We start from the raw sequence: 16,219 nt of genomic DNA on the forward strand, positions 1-16,219 counted from the left end.
ACAGTTCCTAAACGGGCTGACTCTCACTGGGATACAGTTCCTGAAGCAGCTGACTCTCACTGGGATACCATTCCTGAAGGTGCTGACACTCACTGGGGGACAGTTCCTGAAGGTGCTGACTCTCACTGGGATACAGTTCCCGAAGGTGCTGACTCTCACTGGGATACAGTTCCTGAAGGTGCTGACTCTCACTGGGATACAGTTCCTAAACGGGCTGACTCTCACTGGGATACAGTTCCTGAAGCAGCTGACTCTCACTGGGATACCATTCCTGAAGGTGCTGACACTCACTGGGGGACAGTTCCTGAAGGTGCTGACTCTCACTGGGGGGCAGTTCCTGAGGTGCTGACTCTCACTGGGATACGGATCCTGAAGGTGCAGACTCTCACTGGGATACAGATCCTGAAGGTGCTGACTCTCACTGGGGGACAGTTCCTGATGGTGCTGACTCTCACTGGGATACAGATCCTGAAGTTGCTGAATCTCACTGGGGGATACTTCCTGAATGTGCTGACTCTCACTCGGATTCAGCTCCTGAAGTTGCTGACTCTCACTGGGATACAGTTCCTGAAGGTGCTGACTCTCACTGGGATACAGTTCCTGTAGTTGCTGACTCTCGCTGGGATTCATTTCCTGAAGGTGCAGACTCTCGCTGGGATTCAGTTCCTGAAGGTTCTGACTCTCACTGGGATTCAGTTCCTGAAGGTGCTGACTCTCGCTGGGATACAGTTCCTGAAGGTGCTGACTCTCACTGGGATACGGATCCTGAAGGTGCAGACTCTCACTGGGATACAGATCCTGAAGGTGCTGACTCTCACTGGGGGACAGTTCCTGAAGGTGCTGACTCTCACTGGGGGACAGTTCCTGATGGTGCTGACTCTCACTGGGATACAGATCCTGAAGTTGCTGAATCTCACTGGGGGATACTTCCTGAATGTGCTGACTCTCACTCGGATTCAGCTCCTGAAGTTGCTGACTCTCACTGGGATACAGTTCCTGAAGGTGCTGACTCTCACTGGGATACAGTTCCTGTAGTTGCTGACTCTCGCTGGGATTCATTTCCTGAAGGTGCAGACTCTCACTGGGATACGGATCCTGAAGGTGCTGACTCTCACTGGGAGACAGTTCCTGAAGGTGCTGACTCTACCTGGGATAAAGTTCCTGAAGTTGCTGACTCTCTCTGGGATACCTTTCCTGAAAGTGCTGACTCAACCTGGGATAAAGTTCCTGAAGTTGCCTACTCTCACTGGGTTTCTATTCCTGAAGGTGCTGACTCTCACTGGGATACAGTTCCTGAAGGTGCTGACTCTCACTGGGATACAGTTCCTGAAGGTGCTGACTCTCTCTGGGATACAGTTCCTGAAGGTGCTGACTCTCACTGGGATACAGTTCCTGAAGGTGCTGACTCTCACTGGGATACAGTTCCTCAAGCTGCTGACTCTCACTGGGATACAGTTCCTCAAGGTGCTGACTCTCACTGGGATACCGTTCCTGAAGGTGCTGACTCGCACTGGGATACAGCTCCTGAAGGTGCTGATTCTCACTATGATTCCGATCCTGAAGGTGCTGACTCGCACTGGGATACAGTTCCGGAAGGTGCCGACTCTCACTGGGATACAGTTCCTGAAGGTGCTGAATCTCGCTGGGGGACAGTTCCTGAAGGTGCTGACTCTCGCTGGGGGACAGTTCCTGAAGGTGCTGACTCTCACTGGGATACAGTTCCCGAAGGTGCTGACTCTCACTGGGATACAGTTCCTGAAGGTGCTGACTCTCGCTGGGGGACAGTTCCTGAAGGTGCTGACTCTCACTGGGATACAGTTCCCGAAGGTGCTGACTCTCACTGGGATACAGTTCCTGAAGGTGCTGACTCTCACTGGGATACAGTTCATGATGGTGCTGACTCTCACTATGATTCCGATCCTGAAGGTGCTCACTCGCACTGAGATACAGTTCCGGAAGGTGCCGACTCTCACTGGGATACAGTTCCTGAAGGTGCTGACTCTTGCTGGGATACAGCTCCTGAAGGTGCTGACTCTCACTGGGATACAGTTCCGGAAGGTGCCGACTCTCACTGGGATACAGTTCCGGAAGGTGCCGACTCTCACTGGGATCCAGTTCCGGTAGGTGCTGACTTTCACTGGGATACAGTTCCTGAAGTTGCTGAATCTCACTGGAAACAGACCCTGAAGATGCTGACTCTCTCTGGGATACCATTCCTGAAAGTGCTGACTCTACCTGGCATAAAGTTCCTGAAGTTGCCTACTCTCACTGGGTTTCTATTCCTGAAGGTGCTGACTCTCACTGGGATACAGTTCCTGAAGGTGCTGACTCTCTCTGGGATACAGTTCCTGAAGGTGCTGACTCTCACTGGGATACAGTTCCGGAAGGTGCCGACTCTCACTGGGATACAGCTCCTGAAGGTGCTGACTTTCACTGGGATACAGTTCCTGAAGTTGCTGAATCTCACTGGGAAACAGACCCTGAAGATGCTGACTCTCACTGGGAGACAGTTCCTGAAGGTGCTGACTCTACCTGGGATAAAGTTCCTGAAGTTGCTGACTCTCTCTGGGATACCATTCCTGAAAGTGCTGACTCTACCTGGGATAAAGTTCCTGAAGTTGCCTACTCTCACTGGGTTTCTATTCCTGAAGGTGCTGACTCTCACTGGGATACAGTTCCGGAAGGTGCCGACTCTCACTGGGATACAGCTCCTGAAGGTGCTGACTCTCACTGGGATACAGTTCCGGAAGGTGCCGACTCTCACTGGGATCCAGTTCCGGTAGGTGCTGACTTTCACTGGGATACAGTTCCTGAAGGTGCTGACTCTCACTGGGATACAGTTCCTGAAGGTGCTGACTCTCACTGGGATACAGTTCCGGAAGGTGCCGACTCTCACTGGGATACAGCTCCTGAAGGTGCTGACTCTCACTATGATTCCGATCCTGAAGGTGCTGACTCGCACTGGGATACAGTTCCCGAAGGTGCTGACTCTCACTGGGATACAGTTCCTGAAGGTGCTGACTCTCGCTGGGGGACAGTTCCTGAAGGTGCTGACTCTCACTGGGATACAGTTCCTGAAGGTGCTGACTCTCACTGGGATACAGTTCCTAAACGGGCTGACTCTCACTGGGATACAGTTCCTGAAGCAGCTGACTCTCACTGGGATACCATTCCTGAAGGTGCTGACACTCACTGGGGGACAGTTCCTGAAGGTGCTGACTCTCACTGGGGGGCAGTTCCTGAGGTGCTGACTCTCACTGGGATACGGATCCTGAAGGTGCAGACTCTCACTGGGATACAGATCCTGAAGGTGCTGACTCTCACTGGGGGACAGTTCCTGATGGTGCTGACTCTCACTGGGATACAGATCCTGAAGTTGCTGAATCTCACTGGGGGATACTTCCTGAATGTGCTGACTCTCACTCGGATTCAGCTCCTGAAGTTGCTGACTCTCACTGGGATACAGTTCCTGAAGGTGCTGACTCTCACTGGGATACAGTTCCTGTAGTTGCTGACTCTCGCTGGGATTCATTTCCTGAAGGTGCAGACTCTCGCTGGGATTCAGTTCCTGAAGGTTCTGACTCTCACTGGGATTCAGTTCCTGAAGGTGCTGACTCTCGCTGGGATACAGTTCCTGAAGGTGCTGACTCTCACTGGGATACGGATCCTGAAGGTGCAGACTCTCACTGGGATACAGATCCTGAAGGTGCTGACTCTCACTGGGGGACAGTTCCTGAAGGTGCTGACTCTCACTGGGGGACAGTTCCTGATGGTGCTGACTCTCACTGGGATACAGATCCTGAAGTTGCTGAATCTCACTGGGGGATACTTCCTGAATGTGCTGACTCTCACTCGGATTCAGCTCCTGAAGTTGCTGACTCTCACTGGGATACAGTTCCTGAAGGTGCTGACTCTCACTGGGATACAGTTCCTGTAGTTGCTGACTCTCGCTGGGATTCATTTCCTGAAGGTGCAGACTCTCACTGGGATACGGATCCTGAAGGTGCTGACTCTCACTGGGATACAGTTCCTGAAGTAGCTGAATCTCACTGGGAAACAGACCCTGAAGATGCTGGCTCTCACTGGGAGACAGTTCCTGAAGGTGCTGACTCTACCTGGGATAAAGTTCCTGAAGTTGCTGACTCTCTCTGGGATACCTTTCCTGAAAGTGCTGACTCAACCTGGGATAAAGTTCCTGAAGTTGCCTACTCTCACTGGGTTTCTATTCCTGAAGGTGCTGACTCTCACTGGGATACAGTTCCTGAAGGTGCTGACTCTCTCTGGGATACAGTTCCTGAAGGTGCTGACTCTCACTGGGATACAGTTCCTGAAGGTGCTGACTCTCTCTGGGATACAGTTCCTGAAGGTGCTGACTCTCACTGGGATACAGTTCCTGAAGGTGCTGACTCTCACTGGGATACAGTTCCTCAAGCTGCTGACTCTCACTGGGATACAGTTCCTCAAGGTGCTGACTCGCACTGGGATACAGCTCCTGAAGGTGCTGATTCTCACTATGATTCCGATCCTGAAGGTGCTGACTCGCACTGGGATACAGCTCCTGAAGGTGCTGATTCTCACTATGATTCCGATCCTGAAGGTGCTGACTCGCACTGGGATACAGTTCCGGAAGGTGCCGACTCTCACTGGGATACAGTTCCTGAAGGTGCTGAATCTCGCTGGGGGACAGTTCCTGAAGGTGCTGACTCTCGCTGGGGGACAGTTCCTGAAGGTGCTGACTCTCACTGGGATACAGTTCCCGAAGGTGCTGACTCTCACTGGGATACAGTTCCTGAAGGTGCTGACTCTCGCTGGGGGACAGTTCCTGAAGGTGCTGACTCTCACTGGGATACAGTTCCCGAAGGTGCTGACTCTCACTGGGATACAGTTCCTGAAGGTGCTGACTCTCACTGGGATACAGTTCATGATGGTGCTGACTCTCACTATGATTCCGATCCTGAAGGTGCTCACTCGCACTGAGATACAGTTCCGGAAGGTGCCGACTCTCACTGGGATACAGTTCCTGAAGGTGCTGACTCTTGCTGGGATACAGCTCCTGAAGGTGCTGACTCTCACTGGGATACAGTTCCGGAAGGTGCCGACTCTCACTGGGATACAGTTCCGGAAGGTGCCGACTCTCACTGGGATCCAGTTCCGGTAGGTGCTGACTTTCACTGGGATACAGTTCCTGAAGTTGCTGAATCTCACTGGAAACAGACCCTGAAGATGCTGACTCTCTCTGGGATACCATTCCTGAAAGTGCTGACTCTACCTGGCATAAAGTTCCTGAAGTTGCCTACTCTCACTGGGTTTCTATTCCTGAAGGTGCTGACTCTCACTGGGATACAGTTCCTGAAGGTGCTGACTCTCTCTGGGATACAGTTCCTGAAGGTGCTGACTCTCACTGGGATACAGTTCCGGAAGGTGCCGACTCTCACTGGGATACAGCTCCTGAAGGTGCTGACTTTCACTGGGATACAGTTCCTGAAGTTGCTGAATCTCACTGGGAAACAGACCCTGAAGATGCTGACTCTCACTGGGAGACAGTTCCTGAAGGTGCTGACTCTACCTGGGATAAAGTTCCTGAAGTTGCTGACTCTCTCTGGGATACCATTCCTGAAAGTGCTGACTCTACCTGGGATAAAGTTCCTGAAGTTGCCTACTCTCACTGGGTTTCTATTCCTGAAGGTGCTGACTCTCACTGGGATACAGTTCCGGAAGGTGCCGACTCTCACTGGGATACAGCTCCTGAAGGTGCTGACTCTCACTGGGATACAGTTCCGGAAGGTGCCGACTCTCACTGGGATCCAGTTCCGGTAGGTGCTGACTTTCACTGGGATACAGTTCCTGAAGGTGCTGACTCTCACTGGGATACAGTTCCTGAAGGTGCTGACTCTCACTGGGATACAGTTCCGGAAGGTGCCGACTCTCACTGGGATACAGCTCCTGAAGGTGCTGACTCTCACTATGATTCCGATCCTGAAGGTGCTGACTCGCACTGGGATACAGTTCCGGAAGGTGCCGACTCTCACTGGGATACAGTTCCGGAAGGTGCCGACTCTCACTGGGATACAGCTCCTGAAGGTGCTGACTCTCACTGGGATACAGTTCCCGAAGGTGCTGACTCTCTCTGGGATACAGTTCCTGAAGGTGCTGACTCTCTCTGGGATACAGTTCCTGAAGGTGCTGACTCTCACTGGGATACAGTTCCCGAAGGTGCTGACTCTCTCTGGGATACAGTTCCTGAAGGTGCTGACTCTCATATGATTCCGATCCTGAAGGTGCTGACTCGCACTGGGATACAGTTCCTGAAGGTGCTGACTCTCACTGGGATACAGTTCCGGAAGGTGCCGACTCTCTCTGGGATACAGTTCCTGAAGGTGCTGACTCTCACTGGGATACAGTTCCTGACGTTGCTTACTCCCACTGGGATACAGTTCCTGAAGCAGCTGACTCTCACTGGGGTACAGTTCCGGAAGGTGCCGACTCTCACTGGGATACAGTTCCGGAAGGTGCTGACTCTCACTACGATTCCGTTCCTGAAGGTGCTGACTCTCACTGGGGGACAGTTCCTGAAGTTGCTGACTCACACTGGGATACAGATCCTGAAGGTTCTGACTATCACTGGGATACAGACCCTGAAGGTGCTGACTCTCACTACGATTCCGTTCCTGAAGGTGCGGACTCTCACTGGGGGACAGTTCCTGAAGGTGCTGACTCTCACTGGGGGGCAGTTCCTGAAGGTGCTGACTCTCACTGGGATACGGATCCTGAAGGTGCAGACTCTCACTAGGATACAGATCCTGAAGGTTCTGACTCTCACTGGGATACAGATCCTGAAGGTGCTGACTCTCACTGGGGGGCAGTTCCTGAAGGTGCTGACTCTCACTGGGGGACAGTTCCTGATGGTGCTGACTCTCACTGGGATACAGATCCTGAAGTTGCTGAATCTCACTGGGGGATACTTCCTGAATGTGCTGACTCTCACTCGGATTCAGCTCCTGAAGTTGCTGACTCTCACTGGGATACAGATCCTGAAGGTTCTGACTCTCACTGGGATACAGATCCTGAAGGTGCTGACTCTCACTGGGGGACAGTTCCTGATGGTGCTGACTCTCACTGGGATACAGATCCTGAAGTTGCTGAATCTCACTGGGGGATACTTCCTGAATGTGCTGACTCTCACTCGGATTCAGCTCCTGAAGTTGCTGACTCTCACTGGGATACAGTTCCTGTAGTTGCTGACTCTCACTGGGATTCATTTCCTGAAGGTGCAGACTCTCGCTGGGATTCAGTTCCTGAAGGTTCTGACTCTCACAGGGATACAGTTCCTGAAGGTGCTGACTCTCACTCGGATTCAGTTCCTGAAGGTGCTGACTCTCGCTGGGATTCAGTTCCTGAAGGTGCTGACTCTCACTGGGATACAGTTCCTGAAGTTGCTTACTCTCACTGGGATACGGATCCTGAAGGTGCTGAATCTCACTGGGATACAGTTCCAAAAGTTGCTGAATCTCACTGGGAAACAGACCCTGAAGATGCTGACTCTCACTGGGAGACAGTTCCTGAAGGTGCTGACTCTACCTGGGATAAAGTTCCTGAAGGTGCTGACTCTCTCTGGGATACCGTTCCTGAAAGTGCTGACTCTACATGGGATAAAGTTCCTGAAGTTGCCTACTCTCACTGGGTTTCTATTCCTGAAGGTGCTGACTCTCACTGGGATACAGTTCCTGAAGGTGCTGACTCTCACTGGGCTACAGTTCCTGAAGGCGCTGACTCTCTCTGGAATACAGTTCCTGAAGGTGCTGACTCTCACTGGGATACGGATCCTAAACGGGCTGACTCTCACTAGGATACAGATCCTGAAGGTGCTGACTCTCACTGGGATACTGTTCCTGAAGGTGCTGACTCTCACTGGGATACCGTTCCTGAAGGTGCTGACTCTCGCTGGGGGACAGTTCCTGAAGGTGCTGACTCTCAGTGGGATACAGTTCCTGAAGTTGCTTACTCTCACTGGGATACGGATCCTGAAGGTGCTGAATCTCACTGGGATACAGTTCCTGAAGTTGCTGAATCTCACTGGGAAACAGACCCTGAAGATGCTGACTCTCACTGGGAGACAGTTCCTGAAGGTGCTGACTCTACCTGGGATAAAGTTCCTGAAGGTGCTGACTCTCTCTGGGATACCGTTCCTGAAAGTGCTGACTCTACCTGGGATAAAGTTCCTGAAGTTGCCTACTCTCACTGGGTTTCTATTCCTGAAGGTGCTGACTCTCACTGGGATACGGATCCTAAACGGGCTGACTCTCACTAGGATACAGATCCTGAAGGTGCTGACTCTCACTGGGATACAGTTCCTGAAGGTGCTGACTCTCACTGGGATACCGTTCCTGAAGGTGCTGACTCTCACTGGGATACAGTTCCGGAAGGTGCCGACTCTCACTGGGATACAGTTCCTCAAGGTGCTGACTCTCACTGGGATACTGTTCCGGAAGGTGCCGACTCTCACTGAGGTACAGTTCCGGAAGGTGCTGACTCTCACTGGGATACAGTTCCTTCAGGTGCCGACTCTCACTGGGATACAGTTCCTTCAGGTGCTGACTCTCACTATGATTCCGATCCTGAAGGTGCTGACTCGCACTGGGATACAGTTCCGGAAGGTGCCGACTCTCATTGGGATACAGTTCCGGAAGGTGCCGACTCTCACTGGGATACAGCTCCTGAAGGTGCTGACTCTCACTATGATTCCGATCCTGTAGGTGCTGACTCGCACTGGGATACTGTTCCGGAAGGTGCCGACTCTCACTGAGGTACTGTTCCGGAAGGTGCCGACTCTCACTGAGGTACAGTTCCGGAAGGTGCTGACTCTCACTGGAATACAGTTCCTTAAGGTGCTGACTCTCACTGGGATACAGTTCCTGAAGGTGCTGACTCTCACTGGGATATAGTCCCTGAAGGTGCTGACTCTCACTGGGATACCGTTCCTGAAGGTGCTGACTCTCACTTGGATACCGTTCCTGAAGGTGCTGACTCTCACTGGGATACAGTTCCTGAAGGTGCTGACTCTCACTGGGATACCGTTCCTGAAGGTGCTGACTCTCACTGGGATACAGTTCCTGAAGGTGCTGGCTCTCACTGGGATACAGTCCCTGAAGGTGCTGACTCTCACTGGGATACCGTTCCTGAAGGTGCTGACTCTCACTGGGATACCGTTCCTGAAGGTGCTGACTCTCGCTGGGGGACAGTTCCTGAAGGTGCTGACTCTCACTGGGATACAGTCCCTGAAGGTGCTGACTCTCACTGGGATACCGTTTCCTGAAGGTGCTGACTCTCACTGGGATACAGTTCCTGAAGGTGCTGACTCTCACTGAGATACAGTTCTGGAAGGCGCCGACTCTCACTGGGATACAGCTCCTGAAGGTGCGGACTCTCACTATGATTCCGATCCTGAAGGTGCTGACTCTCACTGAGATACAGTTCTGGAAGGCGCCGACTCTCACTGGGATACAGCTCCTGAAGGTGCTGACTCTCACCATGATTCCGATCCTGAAGGTGCTGACTCTCACTGGGATACAGCTCCTGAAGGTGCGGACTCTCACTATGATTCCGATCCTGAAGGTGCTGACTCTCACTGAGATACAGTTCTGGAAGGCGCCGACTCTCACTGGGATACAGTTCCTGAAGGTGCTGACTCTCACCATGATTCCGATCCTGAAGGTGCTGACTCTCACTGGGATACAGCTCCTGAAGTTGCGGACTCTCACTATGATTCCGATCCTGAAGGTGCTGACTCTCACTGAGATACAGTTCTGGAAGGCGCCGACTCTCACTGGGATTCAGTCCCTGAAGGTGCTGACTCTCACTGGGGGACAGTTCCTGAAGGTGCTGACTCTCACTGGGATACAGTTCCCGAAGGTGCTGACTCTCTCTGGGATACAGTTCCTGAAGGTGCTGACTCTCACTGGGATACAGTTCCTGAAGGTGCTGACTCTCACTGGGATACAGTTCCTGAAGATGCTGACTCTCACTGGGATACAGTTCCTGAAGGTGCTGACTCTCACTGGGATACAGTTCCTGAAGATGCTGACTCTCACTGAGATTCAGTTCCGGAAGGCGCCGACTCTCACTGGGATACAGTTCCTGAAGATGCTGACTCTCACTGGGATACAGTTCCTGAAGATGCTGACTCTCACTGGGATACAGTTCCTGAAGGTGCTGACTCTCACTGGGATACAGTTCCTGAAGGTGTTGACTCTCACTGGGATACAGCTCCTGAAGGTGCTGACTCTCACTGGGATACAGTTCCGGAAGGTGCGACTCTCACTGGGATACAGCTCCTGAAGGTGCTGACTCTCACTATGATTCCGATCCTGAAGGTGCTGACTCGCACTGGGATACAGTTCCGGAAGGTGCGACTCTCACTGGGATACAGCTCCTGAAGGTGCTGACTCTCACTATGATTCCGATCCTGAAGGTGCTGACTCGCACTGGGATACAGTTCCGGAAGGTGCCGACTCTCACTGGGATACAGTTCCGGAAGGTGCCGACTCTCACTGGGATACAGTTCCGAAAGGTGCTGACTCTCACTGGGATATAGTTCTGGAAGGTGCTGACTCTCACTGGGATACAGTTCCAGAAGGTGCTGACTCGCACTGGGATACAGTTCCGGAACGTGCCGACTCTCACTGGGATACAGTTCCGGAAGGTGCCGACTCTCACTGGGATACAGTTCCAGAAGGTGCTGACTCGCACAGGGATACAGTTCCGGAAGGTGCCGACTCTCACTGGGATACAGTTCCAGAAGGTGCTGACTCGCACTGGGATACAGTTCCGGAAGGTGCCGACTCTCACTGGGATATAGTTCCGGAAGGTGCTGACTGTCACTGGGATATAGTTCCGAAGGTGCTGACTGCCACTGGGATATAGTTCCGAAGTTGCCGACTCTCACTGGGATATAGTTCCGGAAGGTGCCGACTCTCACTGGGATACAGTTCCGGAAGGTGCCGACTCTCACTGGGATACAGTTCCGGAAGGTGCCGACTCTCACTGGGATATAGTTCCGGAATGTGCCGACTCTCACTGGGATATAGTTCCGGAAGGTGCCGACTCTCACTGGGATACAGTTCCGGAATGTGCCGACTCTCACTGGGATATAGTTCCGGAATGTGCCGACTCTCACTGGGATATAGTTCCGGAAGGTGCCGACTCTCACTGGGATATAGTTCCGAAGGTGCCGACTCTCACTGGGATATAGTTCCGGAGGTGCTGACTCTCACTGGGATATAGTTCCGAAGGTGCCGACTCTCACTGGGATATAGTTCCAGAAGGTGCTGACTCTCACTGGGATATAGTTCCGGAGGTGCTGACTCTCACTGGGATATAGTTCCAGAAGGTGCTGACTCTCACTGGGATATAGTTCCGGAGGTGCTGACTCTCACTGGGATATAGTTCCGAAGGTGCCGACTCTCACTGGGATACAGTTCCGGAGGTGCTGACTCTCACTGGGATATAGTTCCAGAAGGTGCTGACTCTCACTGGGATATAGTTCCGGAGGTGCTGACTCTCACTGGGATATAGTTCCAGAAGGTGCTGACTCTCACTGGGATATAGTTCCAGAAGGTGCTGACTCTCACTGGGATATAGTTCCGGAGGTGCTGACTCTCACTGGGATATAGTTCCAGAAGGTGCTGACTCTCACTGGGATATAGTTCCGGAGGTGCTGACTCTCACTGGGATATAGTTCCGAAGGTGCCGACTCTCACTGGGATACAGTTCCGGAGGTGCTGACTCTCACTGGGGTTCTCCCTGCTGATGATCAGGTTGCTGGTCACAATAATGGCTTCTTGGGAAATAAAAAGATGCCAATTTCTTTCCTGCTGGAAAGTGTGTTTCTATGCAAGTTGCTGACTGAGATTATGTGTGTGTGCCTCCTTGTGTGTATGGGCGTGTCGATGTGTACAGTGTGTATTTGTAAATGTATCAATGTGTTTGAATGTGTGTGTGAGTGTGTTAAGCTCAGGATGCCTGCTGTGAGCTGCTGACCTACCAAGAAATCCCAGGACCTGAGGAACTGATGCGATCGGTTTCATCACTCAGTCTCTCAGCTCTTTCCATGGGTAAGAGAGAATTTAGCCTTTTACCCACAGAGCCCTGTGTTCCGATTGGGTACAATGCTGCTCAGATACATCACTGAACCTCAGTGAATACATTATTAAAGTTACAGGAAGTATGTGGCTCGTGCGAGCAGTCGCCATGGTATCCAGTCCCCCTCTCCAGTGAGCAACATGTTAACCGGCATAAATAAAGTGATAATGATTCCACTTCTGTTATACCTGAAGCATTGTGCACTGCCAAACCTTTTAGTGGTATTGGAAAATAAAATTGGAAAATAAGGGTTGTAATGGGCAGGCATGTAACGGGCGGGTTGTAGTAGGTGGGGGTGTAATGGAGGAGTGTAGAATGAGTGGGTGTGCAACTGGCAGGTGTATAACATTGGGTATGCAACAGTGGGTGAGGGGGTGCAACAGGCATGGGTGTAATGGGTGGGGGTGTAATAGGCAAGTGTGTATAATGGGGTGGGGGAGCAATGGATGTGTGTGTAATGGGCGGAGACGTAATGGGCAGGGGGTGTAACAGTCAAGTGTATAATGGGCAAGGATGTAACAGGTGGGTTGTCGCAAGTGGGGGTTTAACGGAGGAGTGTAAAACGGGCAGGTGTATAACTGGCTGGAGTGTAACAGTAAGCTATTACACCTTTGCAAATTTTGGATGTCAAGTTTAGACTCAGATTGGTCAGTCTGTTGTCTTGGTCTGGGGTTTGTCACCTTCTTGCACTGGTCAGGCAGCGACTTAGCTCAAACTACATCCAACTCGCCTGTAACTCCATACTACACAGGGCGGAGGACCAAAATCAGGTCCAATAATTCTTTCACTGGTGAAAATTCATTGAGAGACCTGAATAACTCATACATGATGAAGTCGAGTGAGTGAAGGAAGTTTCACAGTAAGAAATGGTGTGTGATATTAGCAGAATGCATTTGTCTGAAATTTCTTCATCTACTCCTTTAAGACCGTCATTAAAATAGCCCACAGGAAACAAATATCCTAATGTGTTTTATGCTAATATCACACAGCAAACTCTGATCCATTTGTGCCTGGTTTACACTTTAGATATTGCTGGACAAATTATGCCTTTAAAAGGAAGCTCAATAAGTACATGAGGGAGAAAGGAATAGAAGGATTTCTGATGGAATGAGCTGGAGAGGGGTGGGAGGAGGCTCATGTGGAGCACAAACACTGGCATGGACCAGTTGGGCCGAATGGTCTGTTCCTGTGCTGTAAATACAATATCCTAATGATGGGAAAGGGCTAACTGCCAAGAATACTAGAATATAGAAGAGGAAATAATGCAAAAATAATGTAAAGAGCTAATTAAATTAATCAGCAAAGTCTCTTCCCTTTAATCCCACCTGCACACATTATGAAGAGATTCCCCAGACGGGTAGCGATTATTCCAGTGCTGTGCCTCTGATAATTCTCCCACAGGGGAAGAGCGGGAGGGGGGGCAGGGAGAGAGAGAGAGAGTCTGACACAGAGCAACTAGCAACTGAGGACCAAGTGGAAGGGACGGACAGAAATAGAGAGAGACAGCACAGGATAGAGAAACAGAGAACGAAACACAGCAGAGGGAGGCAGAGATGAACAGAAAGGCAGAAAGATACAGAAAGAACAGAAGCAGATGGAGAGAGGCAGACAGAGAGAGAGAGAGAGAGGCAGGCCAAAGCTGAGGATAGGTCGAAGGAGACAAAGATGAGCAGGAGATAAAAATAGATAAGGAGAGAGGAGCAGATAAGGAAAAAGGAGAGATATACAGGCAGATTGAGAACAAGGTTGTGAAAGAGGCAAGAGATAGATAGAGAGGGGCGGAGAGAGAAAGAGAGAAATATAGAGGTAAAGAGAAACACTGAGACTAAGGGAGTACAGCAGAGAGAGAGAGAGACAGAAACAGAGAGAAAGGTTTGAAATTGTTGACCTCAGCATGTCACTTTCTCTGACAACAGCTCAGCATGTGAAACCTGCATTGTGCACATGTAGAGGCTCAGCCTGCTGCATCCAAACCTCTCCAAAGCAATGGAAATAACAGTGTCAGATTTTCAGAGTATTCATTTGTGAGAAAAGTGGGAAAAACTTTCACAAGATGAAAGGGATAAGAACTTGGGGAGAAAATTTACAGGGCTATGGGGGAGCAAGAGCAGGTGGGTGGATTAATTGGATAGCTCCTTCAAAGAGCTAGCACAGATACGATGAGCTGAATGGTCTCCTCCTCTCCTGTATCATTCTCTAAGTTTTTGCAGCTGGAAGCTGTCGGTACGGAAACCCTGTCACCTGAGCTTCGAGGAGAATGACAGATATTTCAGTTCAGCCGAATTGAAGAGCTTGCTGTTGACGAACAACACAGTTGCATGGGCTCATGTTGGCTAATTGAAAATCATTAGACCTTGACATCTGTTTTCCACCATATTAATTGGATGTGAGAGAAAGACATGAACTCGTCACTGAGCCTTGCTCCCACAGCAAGGAAAAGGGCAAAGAATGCATGAATACAGAGACACGGTGTGCCAGCACATTCCTTTATAAAACAATTGCCCTTTTGGGGATGAGCAGTAGTGATAGGATACATCGAATGCAGAATGTGCAGAGCTAATGGCTGTGTCACTCAAGTAGATTTCAAGGTTTGCTGGTCCCTGACTATTTTTCATGCCACACTCAAGCAATCGTATTCTCATAACCAATTTACCAGCTAAATCCATGATATCAAGCATACCATGTGTGTGGCAATTGGCCACATTCAGTTTATTTGTGCTGTTGGAAAACAATGTAGGCAATGCCCTTCCCATCTGAAGCTACATTTGCATCCTTCTATTTAAATCTTTCCATGGCCTCATCCCTCCCTATCTCTGTAACCTCCTCCAGCCCCACGACCCTACAAGATCTCTGTCCTCCTCTAATTCTGCCCTCTTGAGCATCCCTGATTTTAATCGCTCCACCATTGGCAGCCGTGCCCTCAGCTGCCTGGGCCCCAAGCTCTGGAATTCCCTCCCTAAACCTCTCCACCTCTCTCCTTTCCCCCTTTAAGAAGATCTTTAAAACTCCCAAGACTTTGACCAAGTTCTCGGTCACTCCTGATACACAAAGAACAGTACAGCACAGGAACAGGCCATTCGGCCCTCCAAGCCTGCGCCGATCTTGTCACAGTCGATTTGTTTCCTTCCATATCCATGAAGTATCTTGAGATGTTTTCTCTGTTAAAGTTGTTATATAAATGCACATTTTGTTGTTAACTCGTCCCCTCAAATTTCTTCCACCCCAAAGCCTCAACCCATGACTGCTTCATCCCATTCTTGTCAAACTCAGCTGACAGCACACACAGCTCTCCCATTGGCTGAACCCCAGCATCAATCCAACTTGTCCTTTTTGGCATTGGGGTGCCAGTTTTTGTTAGTCTAGTGAATTGAGGCCAATTTCTCAGCTTGGTGTCTGCAGTATATCCTAAAATCCCAACTGCAGATTAAAGCAGCTGACAATGCTCAGCCAGGAACAACCTGTTCTGACTGATAACATGGTTAAGAATAGCACAAGTTGCAGTTTTTGTTTGCACAATACTCGCAGGGAGGTGTAGCATGGGGTTAGATACAGAGTAAAGCTCCCTCTACACTGTCCCCATCAAACACTCCCAGGACAGGTACAGCATGGGGGTTAGATACAGAGTAAAGCTCCCTCTACACTGTCCCATCAAACACTCCCAGGACAGGTACAGCACGGGGGTTAGATACAGAGTAAAGCTCCCTCTACACTGTCCCCATCAAACACTCCCAGGACGTGTACAGCACGGGGGTTAGATACAGAGTAAAGCTCCCTCTACACTGTCCCCATCAAACACTCCCAGGACAGGTACAGCACGGGGGTTAGATACAGAGTAAAGCTCCCTCTACACTGTCCCCATCAAACACTCCCAGGACATGTACAGCACGGGGGTTAGATACCCTCTACACTGTCCACATCAAATACTCCCAGGACAGGTACAGTACGGGGGTTAGATACAGAGTAAAGCTCCCTCTACACTGTCCCCATCAAACACTCCCAGGACAGGTACAGTACGGGGTTAGATACAGAGTAAAGCTCCCTCTACAAAAAAAAAACGGGATTGGCTGCTCTGTGATTTGGA

This window comes from Heterodontus francisci, chromosome 40 (genome assembly GCF_036365525.1).
Source record: "Heterodontus francisci isolate sHetFra1 chromosome 40, sHetFra1.hap1, whole genome shotgun sequence".
Lineage (NCBI taxonomy): Eukaryota > Metazoa > Chordata > Chondrichthyes > Heterodontiformes > Heterodontidae > Heterodontus > Heterodontus francisci.